General features: G+C 46.8%; 2 protein-coding genes across 6 annotated transcripts in view; one reads left to right on the forward strand and one right to left on the reverse strand.

Moving 5' to 3' along the window:
* Positions 1 to 25,969, reverse strand: part of RBM34 (RNA binding motif protein 34) — a 254,736-nt gene that overhangs the window by 218,357 nt on the left and 10,410 nt on the right. The gene's annotated exons all lie outside the window — the stretch shown is intronic.
* Positions 14,874 to 25,969, forward strand: part of TBCE (tubulin folding cofactor E) — a 79,847-nt gene continuing 68,751 nt past the window's right edge. For 4 of the 5 annotated variants that reach the window (XM_050769979.1, XM_050769967.1, XM_050769959.1 and 1 more), the window contains exon 1: positions 14,874 to 14,976. The gene's annotated coding sequence lies outside the window, so the exon portion shown is untranslated. Of the gene's footprint in view, positions 15,025 to 25,969 lie in introns of all 5 variants that reach the window. The other variant, XM_050769950.1, reaches the window with a different exon arrangement.

A 25,969-nucleotide genomic window follows, 5' to 3' on the forward strand; every position in this document is an offset into this window, starting at 1 on the left:
CAGGCTGGTCTGGGACTCCCAGTCACAGGTGATTTGCCCACCTTGGCCTCCCAAAGTGCTGGGATTACAGGTGTAAGCCACTGCATCCAGCCTCTTAGTAGATTTTCTAATAAGTTATTATGAAATTGCCGGGCACTGTGGCTCACGCCTGTAATCCCAGCACTTTGGGAGGCTGAGGCGGGCGGATCACAAGGTCAGATCGAGACCATCCTGGCTAACACGGTGAAACCCTGTCTCTACTAAAAATACAAAAAATTAGCCTGGCGCGGTGGCGGGCACCTGTAGTCCCAGCTACTTGGGAGGCTGAGGCAGGAGAATGGCGTGGGCCCGGGAGGCGGAGCTTGCAGTAAGCCGAGATCGCGCCACTGCACCCCAGCCTGGGCGACAGAGCAAGACTCCGTCTCAAAAAAAAAAAAAAAAGTTATTATGAAATTACATGTATGGTTTGATAACAAAAGTGAAAGTATAATAATGTTTTAAGTTTGTTTAATTTGTTGAACCCTGAAATTTAGCCAATTAAGGTTCGAAAACCTCTGTGAATTGAAATTGAACCAGCCAGGTGGGGTGGCTCATGCCTGTAATCCCAGCACTTTGGGAGGCCAAGGCGGGCGGATATGGAGGTCAGGAGTTCGAGACCAGCCTAACCAATATGGTGAAACCCCATCTCTACTAAAAATACAAAAATTAGCCAGGCATAGTGGCACGTGCCTGTAGTCCCAGCTACTCAAGAGGCTGAGGCAGAAGACTCGCTTGAACCCAGGAGGCAGAGGTTGCAGTGCGATCCCACTGCTGCACTCCAGCTGGGCAACAGAGGAGACTCTGTCTCAATTAAAAAAAGAGAGTGAATCAAAATAAAATGTAGCATTTAGGTCTGTGCAGTGGCTTGGCCTAAAGCGAAACTCTGTCTCAAAAAAAAATTAAAATTAAATAAAATTGTAGGATTCTATAAATGAGTTAGCACTAAAGATAAAATATATAAAATTTAAGACAGTGTTATAACGATTGAGAAAAAAATCTGAATATAAATTCTGATAGTTCAGAGGAAACCAAGAGAGGATTCAGCACCATGAGAATGTCATTAATATTGGGAGAAATTCTCAATTGACCTTCAAGTCAACTATGAGTATCAATTTAATGAGGAAGTTGGAAGAATTTGATGCAGTTTCCTGTGTCACATCATGGCTCCAATAGTAATATATTATTTAGCTAGTGACTGCTGCAACAAACCAAAGATCACACCAGTAATTCCCAGCTGGCTTGGAATGTCATTGCATATATGGACAATTCATGTTTCCTGACTTATTGGATCTGTTCTTTCAACCCATCTTGCACACAACTGCCAGATTAATATTATTACTTTTTATGTTGTATACTTCTGTTCAAAAATCCTTTGTAGGACAAACACTTCAGCTTCACCGTCAAAGCTCTCTATAATCTGCTTCACATCTTATCTCCTATCATTCCTTAATAGCCTTTACTTCACCTAACCCTATCTATTCATTCTTAACTAAAGATATCCAGCTGGGCTCAGTGGCTCAAGCCTGTAATCCCAGTATTTTGGGAGGCCGAGGCAGAAAGATCGCTGGAGGCCAGGAGTTCAAGACCAACCTAGTTACATGATGAAACCTCGTCTCCACAAAAAATAGAAATGAGAAAATTAGCCGGTTGCTCCTGCATGTCCATATCAGGTGAATCCCTTGAAGTCAGGAGCTCGAGACAACCATGGCCAACATGGCAAAACCGCATCTCTACTAAAAATACAATAATTAGCCAAGTGTGGTGGCGCATGCCTGTAGTCCCAACTACTCAGGAGGCTGAGGCAGGAGAATCGCTTGAACCCAGGAGGTGGAGGTTGCAGTGAGCAGAGATAGCGCCACCACACTGCAGCCTACGGCGCAAGACTCTGTCTCAAAAAAAAAAAAAAATCCTACAAGTTCTCACATTCATGCCTATATTCGTAGTATGTCTGACATGTTTCCCTAGCCACTCACTAAATTTGCTGTATCTCTAACTTACAAAGTTGTAATTTCTTGCTGAAGACCTCTCCAAATCAAAATGTCTGTAATAAGTAACAATGTAACTAAAAGAAACAAACCAATTCCCTTCACCCAGATAGAAGATGAGTAAGAGAATGGCCTTAGCTAAGTATTTAGTAGAGACCTTACAAAGCAAAACTTAAATATGGCCTTTGGTAACTAATGGCCTTTCAGAGGCTATGACTGAATACAAGGTCTTTTTGTTATGCCTTACAGACCAATTGCACTCTGATGGTGAGACACTGACTTCATAGTAAGGCAGCTGGAAAACATCTCTTTAACATGGACTCATGGCAGGATTTTTCCAATTCGAATAATGTACCATGTCCTTTAAAAGAAAAACAATATTCTTGGACCTCTACTGTTGACCTAGATTGTTTTACTTAATATATACTTAATATGTAAAAGGTATACTTAATGCATAAAAAGGCATGATCTCTGTAGGTGCTATTAATACCCTTGTTTACTGGCTGTTCTCCCATCCTAATTCTTCCTAATGACAGTTTAATTTCCTTTTGGTGAATTACCTTTCCCCAGTTGGGCACAGCCAAAGTAACCCATACAGAAGCCAAGGGGTATCTGGACATTGTTATATCTTTCCTCTCAGTGACCTGCTACAGTCAAAGGTTGGATACATGACCTAATCTTGGCCAGCTGGACTGTGTCCAAGGAGATTTTTGAGTGGAGAAAACACTTCACTTATCTGGCAGCATATGTTGGCCAAATGATACATGTTGCTGTGGTTCTTGTCTGTCTCAGTTCTTTGCCTTGAACCTGAACCTGGTTCTCCTGCCCTCCTATTGTACTCTATTTAAAATCCTACTAATAAGTTAGCCAGGCTGGGTGCAGCGGCTCAAGCCTATAATCCCAGCACTTTGGGAGGCCAAGGTGTCACTCCAGCCTGGGTGACAGAGTGAGACTCTATCTCAAAAAAAAAAAAAAAATACAGAAGAGGTTTCAGTTGTATTGGATTGGACTCTTGTATTTGTGATCAAGGAAGTTATAGCAAATGGGTATAAGAGTTCCAAAAATTTTGAGGGGAGCTGAGATAAGGTGGAGGAAGCCACAGGTTCCAGACATTAGATGCAAAAATGAAGGGTGATGTGGTTTGGATATTTGTTCCCTCCAAGTCTCACATTGAAATGTAATCTCCAGGGTTGAAGGTAGAGCCTAGTGTGGGAGGTGATTCTGTCATAGGGGTGGATCCCTCATTAATAGTTTCACATCCAGTGAAAGGATCTACCCCAGACCAAGAGGTATTTTAGTTTCCTGACTTGAGGCATGTGATTAAAGTCCATTTGCCAGTCCTGGGCAGGGGCAAATCCCTGAGCTTGATGTGTAGGGAAGGGAATCCCTGAGGAGTAGTAGAGTAGCAGATGGAACACTGAGAAGTGATTTCCTTAAGGATATATTTCCACAATGGAAAGGAAATGAGAGGTTCTACAAGGCAGGCTAGCGACTTGTAACCTATATGGAAGAGGTTATGAAATGACGATAGAATAGAATGGGCCTGTGAGTGTGGAAGGAGATATTTTCCGTGATCCAAGAACCGTTTGCGTTGTGTGGGAAGAGATTGATAGGGAAGTTTCAGTGGGAGAGTAGGTGGGAGTGACTGATGAGAAGGGGAAAAACTGGCCATGAGGGACAGAAGTTGGAATGCTGGCTGCTTTTTTAGCTACCTTATCAGCATAAGCATTGCCCTGAGCGATGGGATCTGATGCCTTCTGGTGGCCCTTGCAGTGTATGACTCCAGCTTCCTTCAGAAGTAAAGCGGCCTGGAGAAGAGTTTTTATTAAAAAGGCATTAACGATGGAGGACCCTTGCATAGTGAGGAAACCTCTTTCAGCCCATATAACAGCATGCTGGTGCAGGATATGGAAGGCACATTTAGAGTCAGTATAAATATTAACATGTAGTCCCTTTGCAAGAATGAGGTCCCAAGTTAAGGCAATGAGTCTGGCTTGCTGAGAGGTAGTGGAGGGGGCCGAGCGGTAGCCTCAGTGATAGATGTGGAAGATACTATAGCATAGCCTGTCTTTGCTGGTGAGTGGCAATTAGGCCTGGTAGAACTGCCATCAATAAACCAGGTGTGATCAGAGTGAGGAACAGGAAAGAAGGAAATATGGGGAAATCGAATAAATGACAGGTGGATTAGACAGATGCAGTCATGGGGGTCAGATGTGGTGTCAGGAATAATGTGAGGGCTAGCCTAAAACAGTAAAGTCAAGTTGTTTGGACAGAAAGGCTACAGGGTGTGGCCCTGGCTCTTGTGTAAGAATTCTGACCACGCAGCCCTGTACTTCAGCTATGTGTAATGCAAAGGGTTGGGATGAGTTAGGGAGAGCTAGTATGGGAACAGCTTTTAGGGCTGTTTTTTAAGGAATAGAAAGGGAAATGGGGAAAGGATTTAGGATTTATGGGGTCAGCTAGGTTTATCTAGAACAGAATGGGTTATGGAGGGAGGTATTGAGGAAAGGAGAGTATATGACTTTGGCACCACGGGGTGGATAGGCAAGACAATTTGGTTGATAAGGCACAGATCCTGAACTAACTTGTAAGACTTGTCCGGTTTTTGGACAGGTAAAATGGGGGAATTGTAAGGAGAGTTTATAGGCTTTTAAAAGGCCATGCTGTAACAGGCGAGTGATAACAGGCTTTAATCCTCTTAAAGCATGCTGTGGGATGGGATATTGGTGTTGAGCAGGGTAAGGGTGATTAGGTTTTAACAGGGTAGTAATGGGCATGTAATCGGTTGCCAGGGAGAGAGTAGAGGTATCCCGTACTTGTGGGGGTTAAGGTGGGGGGATATGAGAGGAGGATGTGATGGAGCCTTTGAACTGGGGAAAAGGACAGCAATGAGGTGCGGCTGTAGGCCAGCAATAGTCAGGGAAGCAGATAATTTAGTTAAAATGTGTTGACCTAATAAGGGAGCTGTGCAGGTGGGGATAACTAAAAAGAAGTGCAGAAAAGAATGTTGTCCAAGTTGGCACCAGAGTTGGGGAGTTTTAAGGGGTTTTGAAGTTTGGCCGTCAATGCCCACAAGTTATGGGGACAAGGGAAACAGGGCCTTGAAAAGAAGGTAATGTGGAGTGGGTAGCCCCCGCATCAATTCAGGGGACAGAATTACCCTCCACTGTAAGAGTTACCCAAAGCTCAGCGTCCGTGATGGTCCAGGGGGCTTCCGAGGCAATTGGGCAGCGTCAGTCTTCAGCTGCTAAGCCGAGGAGATCTGGGAAGGAGTCAGCCAAGGAACACTGGGTTTGAGCTCCAGGGGCTTCAGGAGCAGCGGTGATGTGAGTCAGTCTGACCTCCAGTGGGGGCCGCACAGACAGGGCACGGCTTAGGCGAAATCCCGGGCTGCAGGCATTCTGAGGCTTAGTGGCCAGTCTTTTGGCATTTGAAGCAAGGTCCATGAGGATGTTTTGAAGGAGCCCCTAGGAGCTGTGGCTTGGATGTTCTGAAGTTCTTGTATGCTGGAGACGTGGTTGTGGGTGGTCTTACAGTGGAGGCAAGTAGCTGTAACTCAGAAATTAGTTGCTGTCTGGCTACCTCCTCTCTATTATTGTACACCTTGAACGTGAGGTTGATTAATTCCTGTTGTGGGGTTTGAGGGCTGGATTCCAATTTTTGAAGCTTTTTTCTAATGTCAGGAGCTGGCTGGGTGATAAAATGCATATTAAGAATAAGGCGGCCTTCTGGCCCCTCAGGGTCTAGCGCGATAAAGCATCTAAAGGTTGCTGCTTTCGTTTTTTTTTTTTTTTTTTGAGACAGAGTCTCGCTCTGTCGCCCGGGCTGGAGTGCAGTGGCCGCATCTCAGCTCACTGCAAGCTCCGCCTCCCGGGTTCACGCCATTCTCCTGCCTCAGCCTCCCGAGTAGCTGGGACTACAGGCGCCCACCACCGCGCCCGGCTAATTTTTTGTATTTTTTAGTAGAGACGGGGTTTCACCGTGTTAACCAGGATGGTCTCGATCTCCTGACCTCGTGATCCGCCCGTCTCGGCCTCCCAAAGTGCTGGGATTACAGGCTTGAGCCACCGCGCCCGGCCTTAAAGGTTGCTGCTAAGCGGGCGGTGAACTGGGCTGGGTTTTCGTCTTTACCTTGGGTAGTTTATTTAAGTTTGTCATAATAGCTTTGTAAGCTGCCTTTTTAAGCCCTTCAACTAGGCAGGAAACCATGTAATCTCGCCTACCTAAACCTGGGGAATCTGCCTGATAGTTCCATTGGGGATCTTTTCGGGGAATTGCTCTAACGCCTTCCTGGAGGCCTGACTCATGAAGCCGGTGGTTATCAGCGTGAGATTGGGCTAGAGAAAAAACTCTTTCCCATTCTTCCGGAGAGAGGGTAGAAGTTAGGATGACATTTAAGTCACCCCAGGTTAAATTGTAGGACAGAGTTAGATATCAGAATTCCTGTATATATTTAGTGGGGACTGATGAGAAAGAGCCTAAACGCTGACTGATCTCGGAAAGGTCTGATAGAGAAAAAGGCACATGTGCCCAGACTATGCCTTCAGCTCCAGCCACCTCTCTAAGAGGAAATTGTTGGGCAGGTGGGGAGGGCTAGTCGCGGAATGAAACTAAGACAGACCCGGTGTGAGGAGGGGAGGTAATAGAAGAGTTATAGGGTGAGGGAGCAGACGCAGACAAAGAATTGGGACCTGACTGGGCCTGGCGAGGAGCAGCCTGGGGAGAAGGGAAGAGGTCGGATGAGTCCGTAGAAAAGAAGGATTCGAAGGACTCAGAAATTGGGGTGGAGAGTGAAGGAACAGTCAGAAGAGAAAGAAGAAAGATTTGGGACTAGTTGCATTGGGAGCAAAGATTAGGAAGGGACCGATGTGTAAAAGAATGCCTGGACGTCAGGCACCTCAGACCATTTGCCCATTTTTCGACAAAAATTATCTATGTCTCGTAGGATGGAGAAATCAAAAGTGCCATTTTCTGGCCACTTAGAACCATTGTCGAGTTTGTATTGGGGCCAAGTGGTGTTGCAGAAGAAAATAAGACACTTAGATTTTAGGTCAGGCAAGAGTTGAAGAGGTTTTAAGTTCTTGAGAACACAGGCTAAGAGAGAAAAAGGAGGAATGGAGGGTGGAAGGTTGCCATAGTGAAGGAGGCAAGTTTAAAGAGAAGGGTAGATACACGGAAAAGGGGGTGGGGAGCAGCTCTGGGCTGCAATGTGGGTGAGCAGCCAAAGTTGGCATCCCTACAATTGACTTGCCACCAAGGGAATGTGGGTGAATGACCAAGGCAGGCATCCCTGCGGTGATCAGACACCAATGGAATGTGGGTGAATAATCAGGCAGGTGTCCCCACAATGATTAAACACCAAGGGAAGGCTGTCTTCCTGAATCTGTGACCGGCATCAGAGTTTTGGGTCCACGGATAAAATGTGTCTCCTTTGTCTCTACTAGAGAGGAAAGAGAACTGAAATTGGAAGGACAGGGAGATTGAAGGGTAACGAGAGAGGCTGGATAAGAGAGTGAAAAGACCACTTACCCAATTTGAAGTTGGAGAGATGTTCCTTGGGCTGGCTGGTCTGAGGACCTGAGGTCATAGGTGGATCTCTTCACGGAGTGAGGGTGAGGACAGGGGACTGGTCTCCCAAAGGAGTCCCTCTGACCCGGGTCTTCAGCACCAAATGTCTCACGCGTCCGTGTAAAGAGACTACCAAACAGGCTTTGTGTGAGCAACAAGGCTGTTTATTTCACCTGGGTGCAGGCGGGCTGAGTCCAAAAAAGGAGTCGGCAAAGGGTGGTGGATTATCATTATTTCTTATAGGTTTTGGGATAGGCGGTGGAATTGGGAGCAATGTTTTGCAGGCAGGGGGTGGATCTCATAAAGCACATTCTCAAGGGTGGGGAGAATTACAAAGAACCTTCTCAAGGACAGGGGAGATTACAAAGTACATCTATCAGTTAGAGCGGGGCAGAAACAAATCACAATAGTGGAATGTCATCAGTTAAGGCTATTTTCACTTCTTTTGTGGATCTTCAGTTGCTTCAGGCCATGTGGATGTATACGTGCAGGTCACAGGGGATATGATGGCTTAGCTTGGGCTCAGAGGCCTGACAAAATCTAGAATCCGTCTCACAGAAAGCAAAACAAAGAAAAAAAAACCCAACACATTAGCTTCTCCTCCTGGCCCAGGGCCCCTGCCCCATGGCACAAGGAGAGAGCATCTGTCCTCTCCCTGTGCCATGGGGCAGGGAATGTGAGGGTTTCCTCCTGGCCCAGAGAAGGACTGGACTCTGGCTCCCTCAGCCCAACCTCTGCCCCTGCTCCCTGCTTCCTCCTCTTCCACCTCAGTGCCCCAATGAGGTTTATTCATGCTCTAGTAGCAGCTCTGCAGCAGCCTCGTCTTCCAGTTCTTCCTCCTCTTCCTCTGCCTCCCAGTACCCCGCTTCCCAGGCATTGCCCAGGTATACCCACTCCTTCCCTCTTTTTTTTTTTTTTTTTTTTTTTTTTTTTTTTTTTGAGACGGAGTCTCACGCTGTTGCCCAGGCTGGAGTGCAGTGGCGCGATCTCGGCTCACTGCAAGCTCCGCCTCCCGGGTTCCCGCCATTCTCCTGCCTCAGCCTCCTGAGTAGCTGGGACTACAGGCGCCCGCCACCGCGCCCGGCTAATTTTTTGTATTTTTAGTAGAGACGGGGTTTCACTGTGGTCTCGATCTCCTGACCTTGTGATCCGCCCGCCTCGGCCTCCCAAAGTGCTGGGATTACAGGCTTGAGCCACCGCGCCCGGCCCACTCCTTCCCTCTTGCAACAAGCCTCTCTGTCCCCAATCAGCCCCCCAAGTATACTCAATCTTCTCGTCCAGCCCAGGCTGTGTGGAGCTAGGGTCCCCCACAACCTCCTCCCTGTGGCGGCCTTTTAGGCTTCCTCCTTCTCCTGGAGGCCAGTCCACTGCCCACATCACCCCCAAAACATCACCATCACCACCAGCAGCAACATCATGGAAGCTCTGGGCCCCCTCCACCTGGAGCATTTCTCCACCACCTGGAGAGCTGTAGGCCCATACCATGCACACTCTGTTTTTCTTTCTTTTTTTTCTTTTTTTTGAGACGGAGTTTCACTTTTGTCACCCAGGTTGGAGTGCAGTAGTGGCACTACCTTGGCTCACTGCAACCTCCACCTCCTAGGTTCAGGCGAGTCTCCTGCCTTAGCCTCCCAAGGAGCTGGGATTACAGGTGCTCACCACCATCAGTGGCTAATTTTTGTATTTTTAGTAAAGACGGGGTTTCAGTATTTTGGCCAGGCTGGTCACGAACTCCTGACCTCAGGTGATCCACCCGCCTCGGCCTCCCAAAGTGTTGAGATTACAGGCGTGAGCCACAGCACCCAGCCAATGCATACTCTTATGCCATGTGTTCCTCCCTGGGGTCTCTTTGGCTCTAGCCATCAGGGCCAGCATACCTGGCCCCATCTCACAGCCAGATGTTCTACAGACAAGCAGGCCCCAATTGCCCTCTACCTCCTGCAGTCTCTTCTTCTAACTCTGTACCTCCTCTCAAGGGTCCTACCCATGTTCACACACCTCCCAAGGCCCCTACGTCTTCCCGCTGGTGCCTATGGGCACCACCTCCTTGGCTGCCCTTTCCACGCCATTGCTGTTGTGGCTTCCTCACCAGTAGGCTACAAAACGGCCTACTCACCCCCCCCATAGGGAGAGAAAGCTGAATCCCCAGGGCCTAGACACAAGCCAGGGTGCCTCTCTCCATCTGAAGGGGACCCCATCGGGTCAATCCAGTCTTGCCCACTGTGGGACCTGCCACCTGCGAGCCCTCAGGTGTCATCTCTGCCACCACCACCTGTAGCCCCTGCCTCAGGGTTACTCCTAAGCACCAGACAGATCAAACGGGAGCTTGCTGAGGAGTATGAGACCCCTAAGAGCCCAGTACACCCAGCTTGCAGCCCCCACCTCCTCATAAGGTGGTAGTCCTGCCCAGCCATGCCAGTCAGTCAGCCAGGTGAGTGGGTATGGGAGGGTGAGTCGGTACGGGAGGGTGAGCCTGGAAGTGGGTTACGAAGGGGAAACAGAGAGAGGCACAGGAGGGGCCTTGTGTTTATGTGGTGGGTCTTTTTTTTTTTTTTTTTTTTGAGACAGGGTTTCACTCTTGTTGCCAAGGCTGGAGTGCAATGGCACAATCTTGGCTCACTGCAACCTCTGCCTCCCGAGTTCAAGCAATTCTACTGCCTCAGCCTCCCAAGTAGCTGGCATTACAGGCATGTGCCAGCGCACCCGGCTAACTTTGTATTTTTAGTAGAGACAGGGTTTCTCCATGTTGATCAGGCTAGTCTTGAACTCCCGACCTCAGGTGATCCACCTGCCTCAGCCTCCCAAAGTGCTGGGATTACAGGCGTGAACCACCATACCTGGCCTTTGTGGTGTTTTTTATCTTATTTTTTACTGAGACAGGGTCTTGCTCTGTTACCCAGGCTGGAGACCAGTGGTGTGATCATGGCTCACCGCAGCCTTGAACTCTTGGGCTCAAGTGATCCTCCCACCTCAGCCTATGTGCCTGGAGCTGGGACAACAGACACATGCAGGAGCAACCGTCTAATTTTTTTATTTCTATTTTTTGTAGAGATGAGGTTTCTCCATGTTGCCCAGGATGGTCTTGAACTCCTGGCCTCCAGTGATCTGCCTGCCTTGGCCTCCCAAAGTGCTGGGATTATAGGCGTGAGCCACCACGCCTGGCCTATATGGTGTTTCTTTTTTTTTTCCTTTTTCTTTTTTGAGATGGAGTCTCGCTCTGTTGCCCAGGTTGGAGTGCAGTGGCATGATCTCGGCTCACTGCAAGCTCTACCTCCCGGGTTCACATCATTCTCCTGCCTCAGCCTCCCGAGTAGCTGGGACCACATGCACCCACCACCACGCCCTGCTAATTTTTTGTATTTTTAGTAGAGATGGGGTTTCACCATGTTAGCCAGGATGGTCTCGATCTCCTGACCTTGTGATCTGCCCACCTTGGCCTCCCAAAGTGCTGGGATTACAGACTTGAGCCACTGCACCCGGCCGTTTATAGTTTAAATGATAATAACCCTTCCCCAAAACTGCCCTTTTAAAACTAAATGAAAGGCCATCAAGTAGTACAGAAGTCAAATCCTATGGCACTAGGTTTCTGAGAAAGAAAAAAAAAAGCTTTATTGTGAGTCAGCCAACAAACAGACAGGAGGCCAGCTCAAACCAGCCTTCCTGTGCAGTTCTTAAGTCAGTGCTTTTTAAACTTTTTATTGTATTTTATTTTTTTGAGACCGAGTCTCACTTTGTTGCCCAGGCTGGAGTGCAGTGGCATGATCTCAGCTCAGGTCACTGCAACGTCTGCCTCCCAGGTTCAAGTGATTCTCCTGCCTCAGCCTCCCCAGTAGCTGGGACTAAAGGTGTGTTCCACCATGCCCGACTCTTTTTTGTATTTTTATTTTTTTTTAGTACAGATGGAGTTTCACCATGATCTCAAGTGATCCACCCACCTATGCCTCTCAAAGTGCTGGGAGTACAGGCATGAACCACGACACACAGTCTGCAAATGGGTTGTTTTGGTTTTATTTATTTATTTGTTTGACAGAGTATTGCTCTGTCACCCAGGCTGGAGTGCAGTGGCATAATCTTGGCTCACTGCAACCTCCGCCTCCTGGGTACTAGCAATTCTCCTGCCTCAGCCTCCCGAGTAGCTGGGATTACAGGTGCATGCCACCACACTCAGCTAATTTTTGTATTTTTAGTAGAGATGGGATTTCACCATGTTGGTCATGCTGGTCTCGAACTCCCAACCTCATGATTCGCCCACCTCGGCCTTCCAATGTGCTGGGATTACAGGTGTGAGCCACCGCACCTGGCCTCTACAAGTGGGTTTTTAAAGGAAAAAAGAAGAGGTAGTTTCTAAGTTGTTTACCAATAATAATTTACATTAAAATAAAATAAGCTATTGATTGGCTATACATGGTTTTATTTTATTTTATTTTTTGAGATGGAGTCTCACTCTGTAGCCCAGGCTGGAGTGTAGTGGTGGTATCTGGGCTCACTGCAACCTCCATCTCTCGGGTTCAAGCAATTCTCCTGGCTCACCCTTCCAAGTAGTTGGGACTATAGGTTTCACCATATTGGCCAAGCTGGTCTCGAACTCCTGACCTGGTGATCTGCCTGCCTCGGCCTCCCAAAGTGTTGGGATTACAGGCGTCAGCCACCGCGCCTGGCCTATTTTTTCTTTTCTCACCAACTAATGGAAAAGTGAGGGCTTTATTTATTTATTCATTTTCAGATGGAGTCTTGCTCTGTCCCCCAGGCTGGAGTGAAGCGGCACGATCTCGGCTCACTGTAGCCTCTGCCTCCCAGGTTCAAGCAATTTCTGCCTCAGCCTCTTGAGTAGCTGGTTTTACAGGCATGTGCCACCACACCCCACCCAGCTAATTTTTTTTTTTTTTTTGAGACATAATCTAGTTCTGTCACCAGGCTGGAGTGCAGTGGTGCGATCTCAGTTTACTGCAACCTCTGCCTCCCAGGTTCAAATGATTCTCCTGCCTCAGCCTCCCAAGTAGCTGTGATTATAGGCACACAGCACCATGCCCAGCTAATTTTTGAATTTTTAGTAGAGACAGGGCTTCACCCTGTTGGCCAGGATGGTCTCAATCTCTTGACCTCAGGTGATCCACCCACCTCGGCCTCCCAAAGTAATTGGATTACAGGCATGAGCCACCGAGCCTGGCCTTTTTTTCTTTTTTGAGACAGGGTCTCACTCTATTGCCCAGGTTGGAGTGCAATGTTGAGATTTCAGCTCACTGCAACCTCTGTCTCCCCTGCTCAAGAGATTCTCCCAATTCAACCTCCTGAATAGCTGGGACTGCAGGCACCTGCCACTATACCTGGCTAATTTTTGTATTTTTTTAGAGACAGGGTTTCGCCACATTGCCCAGACTAGTCTTGAACTCTTGAGCTCAAATGATCTGCTTGCCTCTGCCTCCCAAAATGCTGGGATTATAGGTGTGAGCCACCGTGCCCTGCTGAGGAGAGTCTTAATTTGGGATCCATAGACTCCTTTGAGGCCTATTCATGGGCTTCAAAGGATTAATCAATCCTTGAAATCATATGCAAAATTTGTGTGTAGGTAGACAGCCTTTATCAAATTTCCAGTGTGGTTTGTAATCCCCTCTTCCAAAGAAAAAACAATCACTGTAATATCTAGTTTCTAGTTCCAAGGAGTGAACTATCAAAGTATAAAGCAGTAGAGACATCCAGCAGGATACTGACTGTTTATGTCCATTTAATATGACAATTAGAAGGTCACTTCTTGGAAGAGTCATTTGACTTTGCTCCCTCAATTTCCTTTCCACTTCACCTCACTTCAGTCTGCTTTTGGAATGCTAACACTCACCCAAACTGCTCTTGTTGTGGACTCTGTGGTATCCACCAACGGGTTCTTTCTGCCTGCTGCATAAACAAAATTAATTGACAGAAACCATGGCATTGCAGTAAAGAAAGTTTAATTGACACAAGGCTGGCCTGTGCCCCGTGGGAGACAGTTATTACTCAAATCCATCTCACCAAAGGCTCAGATGTTAGGGGGTTTTTCAGATAGTTTGACAGGTACAGGGGCCAGGGAATGGGGAGTGCTGATTGGTTGGGTCAGAGGTGAAATCGTAAGAAGTAGAAGCTGTCCCCTTGCACTGAGTTTGTTCGTGGGTGGGGGGTCCAGGTTGGTGAGTCAGGGTGGGGCCATCCACTTGTCAGAAATGCAAAAACCTGAAAAGACATCTCAAAAGGCCAATCTTAGGTTCTACAACAGTGATGTTATCTGCAGGAATAATTGGGGAAGATGCGAATTTGTTACCTGAGGAATAATGGGTGGTAATCATTTAACTACAATTACAACTTAGAAGAATTCAGGACCCTCTCATCCTCCTAACTTGGTGGCCTTTCATTTAGTTTTAAAAGGGCAGTTTTGGGGAAGGGTTTTTTTTTTTTTTTTTTTTTTTTTTGAGACGGAGTCTTGCTCTGTCACCCAGGCTGGAGTGCAGTGGCCGGATCTCAGCTCACTGCAAGCTCCGCCTCCCGGGTTTACGCCATTCTCCTGCCTCAGCCTCCCGAGTAGCTGGGACTACAGGCGCCCGCCACCGCGCCCGGCTAGTTTTTTGTATTTTTAGTAGAGACGGGGTTTCACCGTGTTAGCCAGGATGGTCTCGATCTCCTAACCTCGTGATCCGCCCGTCTCGGCCTCCCAAAGTGCTGGGATTACAGGCTTGAGCCACTGCGCCCGGCCGGAAGGGTTATTATCATTTAAACTATAAACTAAATTTCTCGCAAAGTTAGCTTGTCCTGTACCCAGGAATGAGCAAAGACAGCCAACCTGTGAGGCTAGAAGCAAGATGGGAGTAAACCATGTCAGATTTCTCTTACTGTCAAAATTTTGCGAAGGCGGTTTCAACAGAAATTAACATGTCTAGGATAGTTGCTTTTCTATTATTTTTTCTATCACTGCATTTACTTTCATTCTGCCTTACGCTTTAACTAGGTAATTTTTTTTTTTTTTTTTTTTTTTTTTTAGTTTTGGAGGCATTAACACTATATTCTTCTCTTTGACCACCGCATGCTGCCTACGTGGTAGGCTCTCAATACACATGGAACTGAACCTCTTACAGGATTTGTAACTCACTTCCGTGGTACCTACTAAACTGGAACACGCGCGTTCCTGGGCGGCTCTGTCATCCCAGGTTTCAGCACTGGGAAATCGCTTGGGCCCCCGCTCAGAGGCGGGGCTTGGGTGGGTTGACCACTCCTCTCGCCTCCAATACTGTCGTTGACATTCTCGTCTATGCTCCGGCAGCCGTAGCTCACTCCGGTGGAGGCGGGACTTCCTACAGCACTTCCGGCCAGAGCCTAAAGCTTCGCTGCTGTGCAGTGCGCTGGAGGGGCAGCTGCTCCGAACACTTGGAGTCTCCGCGGGCAGGTGAGCTTCAGAGGTTCGGGGAGCTTCCGGAACGAGCATTCCTGGCCGGTGCGTCACCCTGCACTGCTCTTTGCCTTTTCTTCCTTTCCTGGAATCTTCCCAGATTGCCATAGCCGGGCGTTGCCTGTTCCGTGCGGCTTTGAACCAGCCCAGAAGTGCGGGCCCGAAGGGAGTGCGTGTGTGCTGGGAGGCGGTCCAGCCGGCTGGGTTGGGGCCGCCCTGCCCCTTCTGGAAGGCCTTGTTTAGGAGTAACCGCACGTGATCCTTCGCATTTTAAGCTTCTTTCAGAGAATTGCCATGTCACTTTGGAAGAGGTGAAAATGGTACAGGCGACCAACGACTTTTACAAGGTGTCCTCTTAGAGGAACAGCTCCGTCCTGCCGAATCAGTTAACATTGGTGATGACAGAGAAATAACGTTAAGTAGGTGGAGAGCACTTAAAGTAACTGTTCGTTTGTTCTTTTGGGACAGTCTTGCTCTGTCGCCCAGGCTGGAGTGCAGTGCGGCGATCTCGGCTCACTGCAACCTCCGCCTCCCGGGTTCAAGCGATTCTCCTGCCTCAGCCTCCCGAGTAGCTGGGATTACAGGCGCCCGCCCCCACGCTCGGCTAATTTTTGTATTTTTAGTAGAGACGGGGTTTCTCCATGTTGGCCAGGCTGCTCTCGAACTCCTGACCTCAGGGGATCCACCCGTCTCAGCCTCCCAAAGTGCTGAGATTACAGGCGTGAGCCACCGCGCCCGGCCTGAAGTGACTATTTTTACTTGGTGTTTACTACCACATGGGGACTGTTCTCAGTTGTGGGTGGATCCAAATGACGGTGTGACAGCCTTGTCCTCAGAGAAGCAGTCCTGGCGGGAAGACAGAATTAACAAATTGCCAAACTGTTAGCCGGGCGTGGTGGCTCAAGCCTGTAATCCCAGCACTTTGGGAGGCTGAGACGGGTGGATCACGAGGTCAGGAGATCGAGACCATCCTGGCTAACACGGTGAAACCCCATCTCTACTAAAAAATACAAAAAACTAGCCGGGCGAGGTGGCGGGCGCCTGTAGTCCCAGCTACTCGGAAGGCTGAGGCAGGAGAATGGCGTGAACCCGGGAGGCGGAGCTTGCAGTGAGCCGAGATCCGGCCACTGCACTCCAGCCTGGGCGACAGAGCGAGACTCCGTCTCAAAAAAACAAACAAACAAAAAAAAAAAAAAAAAAAAAAAAAAAAAAAAAAAAAAAAAAAGAGAAAGTTAGTGGAGGTAGAGATGAAGAGAGAAGACTTTTCTTTTCTCTGTCATTAATTTAGCCACAGCTGCTGTCTTTTGATATTTGCTTCAAAACGTTTTTCATATTAAGTTTTAACTTTTCTGTGTGCTTATATTTTATATACTGTTGTAAACAGCACATCTCTGGGTTTTTTTTTTTTTTTTTTTTTTTTTTCAATCTAAGTGGACAGCCTGCTTTTTTTTTTTTTTTTTTTTGATATGGAGTCTTGCTCTGTTACCCGGGCTGGTGTGCAGTGGCCCAATCTCAGCTCACTGCAACCACGCCTCCCAGGTTCAAGCAATTCTCCCACCTCAGCCTCCCGAGTAGCTGGGATGACAGGTGTGTGCCACCATGCCCAGCTAATTTTTTTTTTTTTTTTTTTGTATTTGTAGTAGAGACGGGGTTTCGCCATGTTGGCCAGGCTGGTTTCAAACACCAGGCTACTACAGGTGTGAGCTACGGTGCCTGGCCCAGCCCGCCTTTTGACTAGCAGGTTTATTGGATTTACATTTATTGTCACCACTGAAATATTTGTTCAGATCAAAATCTTTGGCATCATCCCTGATTAATCTCTTTCATGTATATCAGCAAATCCTATGGACTCTCCATCTTCAAAATCTGTCCACACTCCCAAGTTCTTCTCATCACCTTCACTTGTTCAAGTTACATTGTCTCTCACTTGAATTACTGCAGTAGTTTCTGCTCTTTCCTCTTTTAGTCTGTTTGCATCACAGCATTTCGATTGATCCTTTAAAAAAAAAATTTATCTCTTTTCTCTCAAAAATCCTCCAAGGACTACACATTTCAGCCAGAGTAAAAGCCAAAGTTGGCTGGACGTGGTGGCTCATGCCTGTAATCCTAGCACTTTGGGAGGCCGAGGCGGGTGGATCACGAGGTCAAGAGATCAAGACCATCCTAGCCAACATGGTGAAAAACCGTCTCTACTAAAAATACAAAAATTAGCCAGGCATGGTGGTGCGTGCCTGTAATCTCAGCTACTCGGGAGGCTGAGGCAGGAGAATCACTTGAACCCGGTGGGGGGCGGGGGAAGAGAGGAGTGGAGGTTGCAGTGAGCCGAGTTCATGTCACTGCACTCCAGCCTGGTGACAGAGCAAGACTCCGCCTCAAAAAAAAAAAAAAAAAGTGGCACAGTGGGTTAATAAGCCTATAATCCTGGCACTTTGGGAGGCCAAGGCGGGTGGATCACCTGAGGTCAAGTGTTCGAGACCAGCCTGGGCAAAGTGGCGAAACCCTGTCTCTACTAAAAAAATACAAAAAATTACTTGGGAGTGGTGGCGTGCGCCTGTAGTCCAAGCTACTAGGGAGGCTGAGGCAGGAGAATCGCTTGAACTCTGGGGGGTGGGGGAGGAGGTTACAGTGAGCCGAGATCGTCCCATTGCACTCCAGCCTGGGCAACAAGGGCAAAACTCAGTCTCAAGAAAAAAAACAAAAAAGCCAAAGTCTTTAGAGTGGATTATTCATCGAAGGTCCTATGTGACCTAGCCCTGCTTCACTTCTGATCTCATGTTGTTTTAGTCTCCTGTTTGCTCTATTGTATGGCCTCCTCAAGTGCATCCTAGCCTTAGGATATTTGCACTTGCTATTCCTTTCCCTCATATGTCCACATGGCTCAGTTTTTTACCTCTCTCATATTGTGGGGACTATTTTCTTCTCAGTAAGGCCTACTCTGACAAGCGACCGCCATCTTTAACATTTCCATTGCACTCATTATCCTTGTGCTTATCATCATATGACATGCCATGTGATAGACAATTTGAAATCAGTATGATAGAGATATTGTTAGGTGTGAGATGAATATTACCCAGAAAGTAGATAGAGGTTACCAGAGAGGGAAAACATCATTCTTTGCCAGTGATTATTTTAGTAGCTGGAATGAATTTGTGGAGAAGTGATTTTAGAAAATTTGATGGTATTTGTAAGTGTAAAGAAAAGTCACAGACTAATTGGTTTGTTAGTTACTTTTTTTTTTTTTGAGACGGTGTCTTGCTCTGTTGCCCAGGCTGGAGTATAGTGGTGCGATCTTGGTTCACTGCAAGCTCTGCCTCCTGGGTTCACGCCATTCTCCTGCCTCAGCCTCCCGAGTAGCTGGGACTACAGGCGCCGCCACCGCGCCCGGCTAATTTTTTTGTATTTTTAGTAGAGATGGGGTTTCACCGTGTTAGCCAGGATGGTCTCGATCTCCTGACCTCGTGATCTGCCCACCTCGGCCTCCCAAAGTGCTGGGATTACAGATGTGAGCCACCGCACCCGGCCTGTTAGTTACTTTTCTATGTTCTCATTTGTATAGTTTTGTCATAAAATTGTGGGTTTGGTACACATTTAGGTCATTGGTGTTTTAGAGAGAAGACATGCCTTCAGTTTCTTTGGAAAATGCCTAAAGTTTTTGTAGAAGCTCCTTAAAATTATGTGAGATACAGTTTGGGAGGCCAAGGCGGGTGGATCACTGGAAGTCAAGAGTTTGAGACCAACCTGGCCAACATAGAGAAACCCCGTCTGTACTAAAAATACAAAAATTAGCTGGGCATGGTGGTGGGCGCCTGTACTCCTAAGTGCTGTGGAGGCGGAGGCAGAAGAATTGCTTGAACCCAGGAGGGGAAGGATTATAATCATAATTCTCCTGCCCAGCCTCCTGAGTAGCTGGGATTACAGGTGTGGGCCACCACACCTGGCTAATTTTTGTATTTTTAGTAGAGACGGGATTTCACCATGTGTGCCAAGCTGGTCTCGATCTCCTGACCTGACGTGATCTGCCTGCTTTGGCCTCCCAAAGTGCTGGGATTACTGGTATGCGCCAACGAATTTGGCCTCTATTCTTTTCAAATTATTTTATTTGAAGAATTATTTAGTTACCTTATCATATAGGAGGTCTCTCGTCCTGGCTCATGCCTGTAATCCCAGCACTTTGGGAGGCGGGTGGATCACCTGAGGTCGGGAGTTTGTGACCAGCCTGGCCAACATGGGGAAACCCCCTCTCTACTAAAAATACAAAAAATTAGCCAGGCATGGTGCTGGGTGCCTGTAATTCCAGCTACGTGGAAGGCTGAGGTAGAAGAATCCCTTGAGCCCAGGAGGCGGAGGTTGCAGTGAACTGAGATCGCACCTTTGCACCCCAGCCTGGGCGACAAGTCTCAAAAAAAAAAAAAAAAAAATTTAGCTGGGCGTGGTGGCACATGCCTGCCCTGCCTAGTGATTAGGGAGGCTGAAGCAGGAGGATTGCATGAGCCCAGTTGTTCAAGTCTGTAGTGATCTAGGAAATAGACTGAGTTTAGATTTTAAAAGCAGATTGATAAGAAGAAGGTCAATAAACCAGTAGGAAACGCACAAAGTATATTAACAGCTGGTTCATAAATGGAAATGGAAATGAACTACATATTTTATTCATTAGACTGACCATCAAAAATTTTTTTTTTTTTTTTTGAGACGGAGTCTCACTCTGTCCCCCAGGCTGGAGTGCAGTGGCACAGTCTCGGCTCGCTGCAACCTCTGCTCCCGGGTTCATGCCATTCTCCTGCCTCAGCTCCCCCAGTAGCTGGGACTACAGGCGCCTGTCGCTACGCCCTGCTAATTTTTTGTATTTTTAATAGAGACAGGGTTTCACCATGTTAGCCAGGATGGTCTCGGTCTCCTGACCTCGTGATCCGCCTGCCTCGGCCTTCCAAAGTGTTGGAATTACAGGCGTGAGCCATGGCACCCAGCCTCAAAATTTTATTAATACATTATGAAGGCCAGGTTGTAAGAATACAGGAGTTTATACACTGCTGATAGCAGGGTAAGTTGATATAGCCACTATAAAGGAACATTTAGCATTAGCTATTAACATTTAACATGCACATACTTTTTGACTCAGCAATACCAGTTTTGAGAAACTTTCCTACAGATATAGGAAGATAAACGTGTAGGCGTAATTTCTTCAATATTGTTTGTGATAGCAAGAACTTGGTATTAACTAAATATCCTTCAGTTTGAAGACTGGTTAAGTATATTATGGTATATCTATTCAAATACTATATTCCCCCCCAAATTAAAATCTCTTGTCATAGCTTTGGGTAAATCTCTAGGATATATTATTGAATGAAAAGGTGAGGAATAGAACCACCTGTATAGTAGGCTTTCAGTTGTGTAAAGAAAGAAAAAATGTCTTTGCTTTTCTATATATAAAATATTATGGGAGTAGGCTGGGCACCGTGGCTCACTCCTGTAGTCCCAGCACTTTGGGAGGCCAAGGCGGGCGGATCCTGAGGTTAAGAGATCGAGCCCATCCTGGCCAATGTGGTGAAACCCTGTCTCTACTAAAAATACAAAACTTAACTAGGCGTGGTGGCAGGAGGCACCTGTAGTCCCAGCTACTCGGGAGGCTGAGGCAGGAGAATGGTGTGAACCCAGGAGGCGGAGCTTGCAGTGAGCCGATATTGCACCACTGCACTCCAGCCTGGGGCAACAGAATGAGACTCCATCTCAAAAAAAAAAAAAAAAAAATCGATTTAGACTAAGAAGTAGTGCAAGAATGTCTACTTGGATGTAGTTTTTTTTTTTTTTTTTTTTTGAGACAGAGTCTCGCTCTGTCAACCAGGCTAGAGTGCAGTCGTTCACCCTTGGCTCACTGCAACCTCCACCTCCCAGGTTCATGCAATTCTCCTTGCCTTAGCCTCCCGAATAGCTGGGATTACAGATGTGCTCCACCTCACCTGGCTAATTTTTGTATTTTTAGTTGAAATGGGATTGATTTCACCATAGTGGCCAGGCTGCTCTCAAATTCCTGACCTCAGATGATCCTCCTGCCTTGGCCTCCCAAAGTATTGGGATTACAGGTGTGAGCCACTGCTCCTGCCTGGCTTTGTAGAACCTTAAACGTATTTATCTATCTCAAGAATTTTTCCCAAGGAAATACTTCATAAGGTAACATTTTAAAAATCAAAGCTGTTTTTAGCTGTTTTCTTTGGAGTAGTAAACAGCATTAGAGAAATGATTGGCTGGGTGTGGTGGTTCACACCTGTAATCCCAGCACTTTGGAAGGCTGAGAATCACTTGAAGCCAGCAGTTTGAGACTAACCTGGGCAGCATAGAGAGATTCCCTTCTCTACCAATAGAAAAGAGAGAGAGAGAGAGGCCGGGCACGGTGGCTCTCGCCTGTAATCTCAGCACTTTGGAAGCTGAGGTGGGCGGATCATGGGGTCAGGAGATCGAGACCATCCTGGTTAACACAGTGAAACCCCGTCTCTACTAAAAATACAAAAAATTAACCGGGTGTGGTGGCGGGTGCCTGCAGTCCCAGCTACTCAGGAGGCTGAGGCAGGAGAATGGCATGAACCCGTGAGGCGGAGGTTGCAGTGAGCTGAGTTTGCACCACTGCACTCCAGCCTGGGCAACAGAGCAAGACTCCATCTCAAAAAAAAAAAAAAAAAAAAAAAAGAGAGAGAGAAATTATTAAGTAAATTGTGGTTTCATACTTGAATATTGAGATGATTAATGTATTGACTCTGTGGTTGTATAGAAAAATGTTCATGGACAAATGTTAATATGGCTAGTTGAGGTGGCTCAAACCTGTAATCCCAGCACTTTGGGAATTCTCAGGAGGATTGCTTGAGCCCAGGAGTTAAAGACCAGCCTCAATAACATAGTGAGACCCTACCTTATTTTTTAAAAAGTTAATAAAAGAAGTAGAACAAATTATATGTCTCAGTTGTAGTAAAATTCTGCTTACATGTTAATGAAAATTTTGAAAGGGCTCTTAAAACTGGTAAAAAAAACTCATTTTTAGGGTAATATAATTGTAGTGAAATTTAAACATTTAAATTTTATGATCAGAAAATGGTAATAAGTCAGAAATGGCTTTGGAGTTTCTTTCATTGCAACCTTAATAGTAAGCAACAGTCTTTCCCATGAAAGGGACAGAAAAAAATGAATGTAACGTCTACATTTTTTTTTCTCTGAGACGGAGTCTCACTCTGTGGCCCAGTCTGGAGTGCAGTGGCACGATCTCAGCTCACTGCAACCTCCGCCTCCTGGGTTCAAGCGATTCTTGTGCCTCAGTCTCCCAAGTAGCTGGGATTATAGGCACCCACCACCATGCCCGGCTAATTTTCATATTTTTATTTTTAAAAATTTTAAATTTTATTTATTTTTTTGAGACTGAGTCTTGCTTTGTTGCCCAGGCTGGAATGCAGTGGCACACTTTCACTCACTGCAACCTCCACCTCTCGGGTTCAAGCCTTCTGAGTAGCTGGGATTGCAGGTGTTTGCCACCATGCCTGGCTAGTGTTTGTATTTTTAGTAGAGACAGGTTTCACCATGTTGGCCAGGCTGACCTCGAACTCCTGACCTCAGATGATCCACTCGCCTCGGCCTCCCAAAGTATTGGGATTACAGGTGTGAGCCACTTTGCCTGGCCTACACTGTTAAATGAATGCTTTTCAGACCATTGTACCCCACATGCAGGTCAGGCCATATCTGGAATGTGGTTTTTCAGTTCTAGGTATTGCAATTTAAGCATGGAATCAGTAAATCAGTTACGGAGGAAAACTGGAATGCTATAAGGAGGGTTTAAGGAGCTAGAAATGTGTATCCTGGTAGAGAGGTTTGGGAGATGAAGACAGGAAGCAGGGATAGCAGAAATGGTAACAAATGGACTTCCATATTTATTTATTTATTTTTTGGGACCGAATCTCCCTCTGTCACCAAGGCTGGAGTGTAATAGCGTGATCTCGGCTCACTGCAACCTCTGCCTCCCGGATTCAAGCGATTTTCCTGCCTCAGCTTCCCTAGGAGCTGGGATTACAGGCATCTACCACCACACCTGGCTAATTTTTGTATTTTTAGTAGAGACGGGTTTCACTATGTTGGCCAGGCTGGTCTCGAACTCCTGACCTCAGGTGATTCATGCACCTTGGCCTCCCAAAGTGCTGGGATTACAGGTGTGCGCTACCGTGCCCAGCCGGCCTTCCACATTTAAATGTTGGCCGAGAAAGGGAATATATTGATTTTCTGTAGCTACACAGAGCAGTAGTAGAAAATTACTAGGTGAAAATGATAGAGATGTAGATTTCTTTTCTTTTCTTTTCTTTTTTTTTTTGAGATGGAGTCTTGCTCTGTTGCCCAAGCTGGAGTGCAGTGGTGTGATCTTGGCCCACTGCAAGCTCTGCCTCCTGGGTTCACATCATTCTCCTGCCTCAGCCTCCCAAGTAGCTGGGACTACAGGCGCCCGCCACCACACCCGGCTAATGTTTTGTATTTTTAGTAGAGATGGGGTTTCACTGTGTTAGCCAGGATGGTCTCGATCTCCTGATCTCATGGTCTACCCGCCTTGGCCTCCGGCCTTGGATTACAGGCATGAGCCACCGCACCGGCCTAGAGATGTAAATTTTGTCTTTTTAAAGAACAATAACAAGTAGAGTCACTCCAACATTTAAGTGGGCTGTCTTCATTAGTTAGCAAGTGTGTGTATTTTAAAAAGTCATTCCATCTTAACCAAGCCTTAGTTAGCACCCAGATAGGCCTAAGAAGAGCAACATGCCACTCACATTCAGGTGATTAGGAGAGGGCCCAGTGCAGTCTATAAGAGAGAATTTAACTAGGGAGCAGCTGACTGCAGGTCATTTTGACTGGATACTAAAATGGGGCTGGGGGTTGGGGAGTGATCAAAGTGATTGTCCCAGCAACAGGCAATAAGGGTACAGAGTGGGCCAGTAACAGCATCACGTAGGTCTAACTTCAGGAAACAGGGACCCATTGGTTACTAGCTAGAAGAAGAGGGTAAAGGCTTTGGAACTAAGGCATAGGTCACCAAGACATGGATCCAGTTTCTAGGTCTTCACAAAAGATCATGGTATCAAGAAAGACATTATTAGAAACATTCAGAGACTAGACAGGATCATCAAAAATACTGACTTGAGGCCGGGCGCAGAGGTTCACGCCTGTAATCCCAGCACTTTGTATTTTTAGTTGGGAGGCCCACGAACTTTGGAAGGCCGAGATGGGTGAATCACCTGAGGTCAGGAGTTCGAGACCAGCCTGACCAATAACATGAAACCCTGTCTCTACTAAAAAAAAAAAAAATACAAAATTAGCTAGGCTTGGTGGCGCATGCCTATAATCCCAGCTCCTCAGGAGGCTAAGGTGGGAGAATCACTTGAACCTGGGAGGCGGAGGTCGCAGTGAGCTGAGATTGTGCCACTGCACTCCAGCCTGGGTAACAGAGCGAGACTGGTCTCAAAACAAACAAACAAAAAAACCTGACTTGACACGGAGACTGTTAATTACTGACCTTAGATCTTATACTTAATGATCTCATTGGTCCCGTCTGTGGGCACAGCATACAGGTGGGAACGAAAAAAATATATATTACTGGAGATTGAATAGGATCAAGCATGTGAAGGAATTCATGAGTTACTTACAGATGTTATTAATAATGAGAATGGCTTCCTAGTGTCTTCAATCCTCATTCCTGCTATTACACTCCCTGGTTTTACTACCCATTGATGGCTGCCCGCTTCTTCTTACCAAGCCATTCTCACTGTTAGCCTGATCTGCAGGGTGATATGGTAGTACCCTTAAGCTGAGCCCCAGCTGGAAAGAGCTTCAGACTGTGGGGCCTTGTGAGTTTCTGGGTTTAGATAATCCCTATACATTCTAGTTCATGGAGCCAAGATTTGGCCTAATACTTTAATTTCTTGTAGGAATGGAGTTCTGCAGTCATTTTATTAGTCTCTCTTCTTAGGGACTAGAGCTCTGAATCTGAGCACAGGTTTTTGGGTAGTGCTGTGTCTCTGGCCAGACCTCTTAGTTTACTAAAAACATAAATTCCCCATACCTGGTCTGACCTGTATGTCGATCCTACCATCAGATCATCTAAACTGGTCGGCTCAGTGGCTCACACCTGTAATCCCAACACTTGGAGGCTGAGGTGGGCAGATCACTTGAGGTCAGGAGTTTGAGACCAGCCTGGACAATATGTGAAATCGCATCTCTACTAAAAATACAAAAATTAGCTGGGCCTGGTGGCGGCCGCCTGTAATTCCAGTTACTCAGGAGGCTGAGGCAGAAGAATCGCTTGAACCCAGGAGATGGAAGTTGCGATAAGCTGAGATTGCACACCATTACACTCCAGCCTGGGCAACAGAGTGAGACTCCGTCTCAAAAAAAAAAAAAAAATTCATCTAAACTGCTTTGACTTTTCTCACCAACTATGGACTTGGAGATCATTTCTCTTTTGCTTTTCAACGCTACTGGGCAGGTTTAGATCTGGATCCTGGCCCCCTTCCCAATGGCCCTGCCCTCCTTTATTTAAATAGACAAAATTCAGCTCCATATTGAAAGTAGGATTCTTTTCACAATAATTGGGAAAAATGATTTTGTTTGTTTGTTTGTTTTTCGTGAGATGAATCTTGCTCTGTCACCAGGCTGGAGTGCAGTGGCATGATCTTGGCTCACTGCAACCCCCGCCTCCTGCATTCAAGTGATTCTTCCGCCTCAGACGGCCAAGTAGCTGGGACTACAGGCGGTGCGCTACCACGTCCAACTAACTTTTTTGTATTTTTAGTAGAGACGGGGTTTCACCCTGTTCGCTGGGATGGTCTCGATCTCTTGACCTTGTGATCCACGCGCCTTGGCCTCCCAAAATGCTGGGATTACAGGTGTGAGCCACCGCGCCCAGCCTAATGTTACTGTTTTTACAAAATATTTGAGGACCTGATTGGGACCTTATGCTGAAACTTAATAAAATCAT

This window comes from Macaca thibetana, chromosome 1, assembly GCF_024542745.1.
Source record: "Macaca thibetana thibetana isolate TM-01 chromosome 1, ASM2454274v1, whole genome shotgun sequence".
Classification (NCBI taxonomy): Eukaryota; Metazoa; Chordata; class Mammalia; order Primates; family Cercopithecidae; genus Macaca; species Macaca thibetana.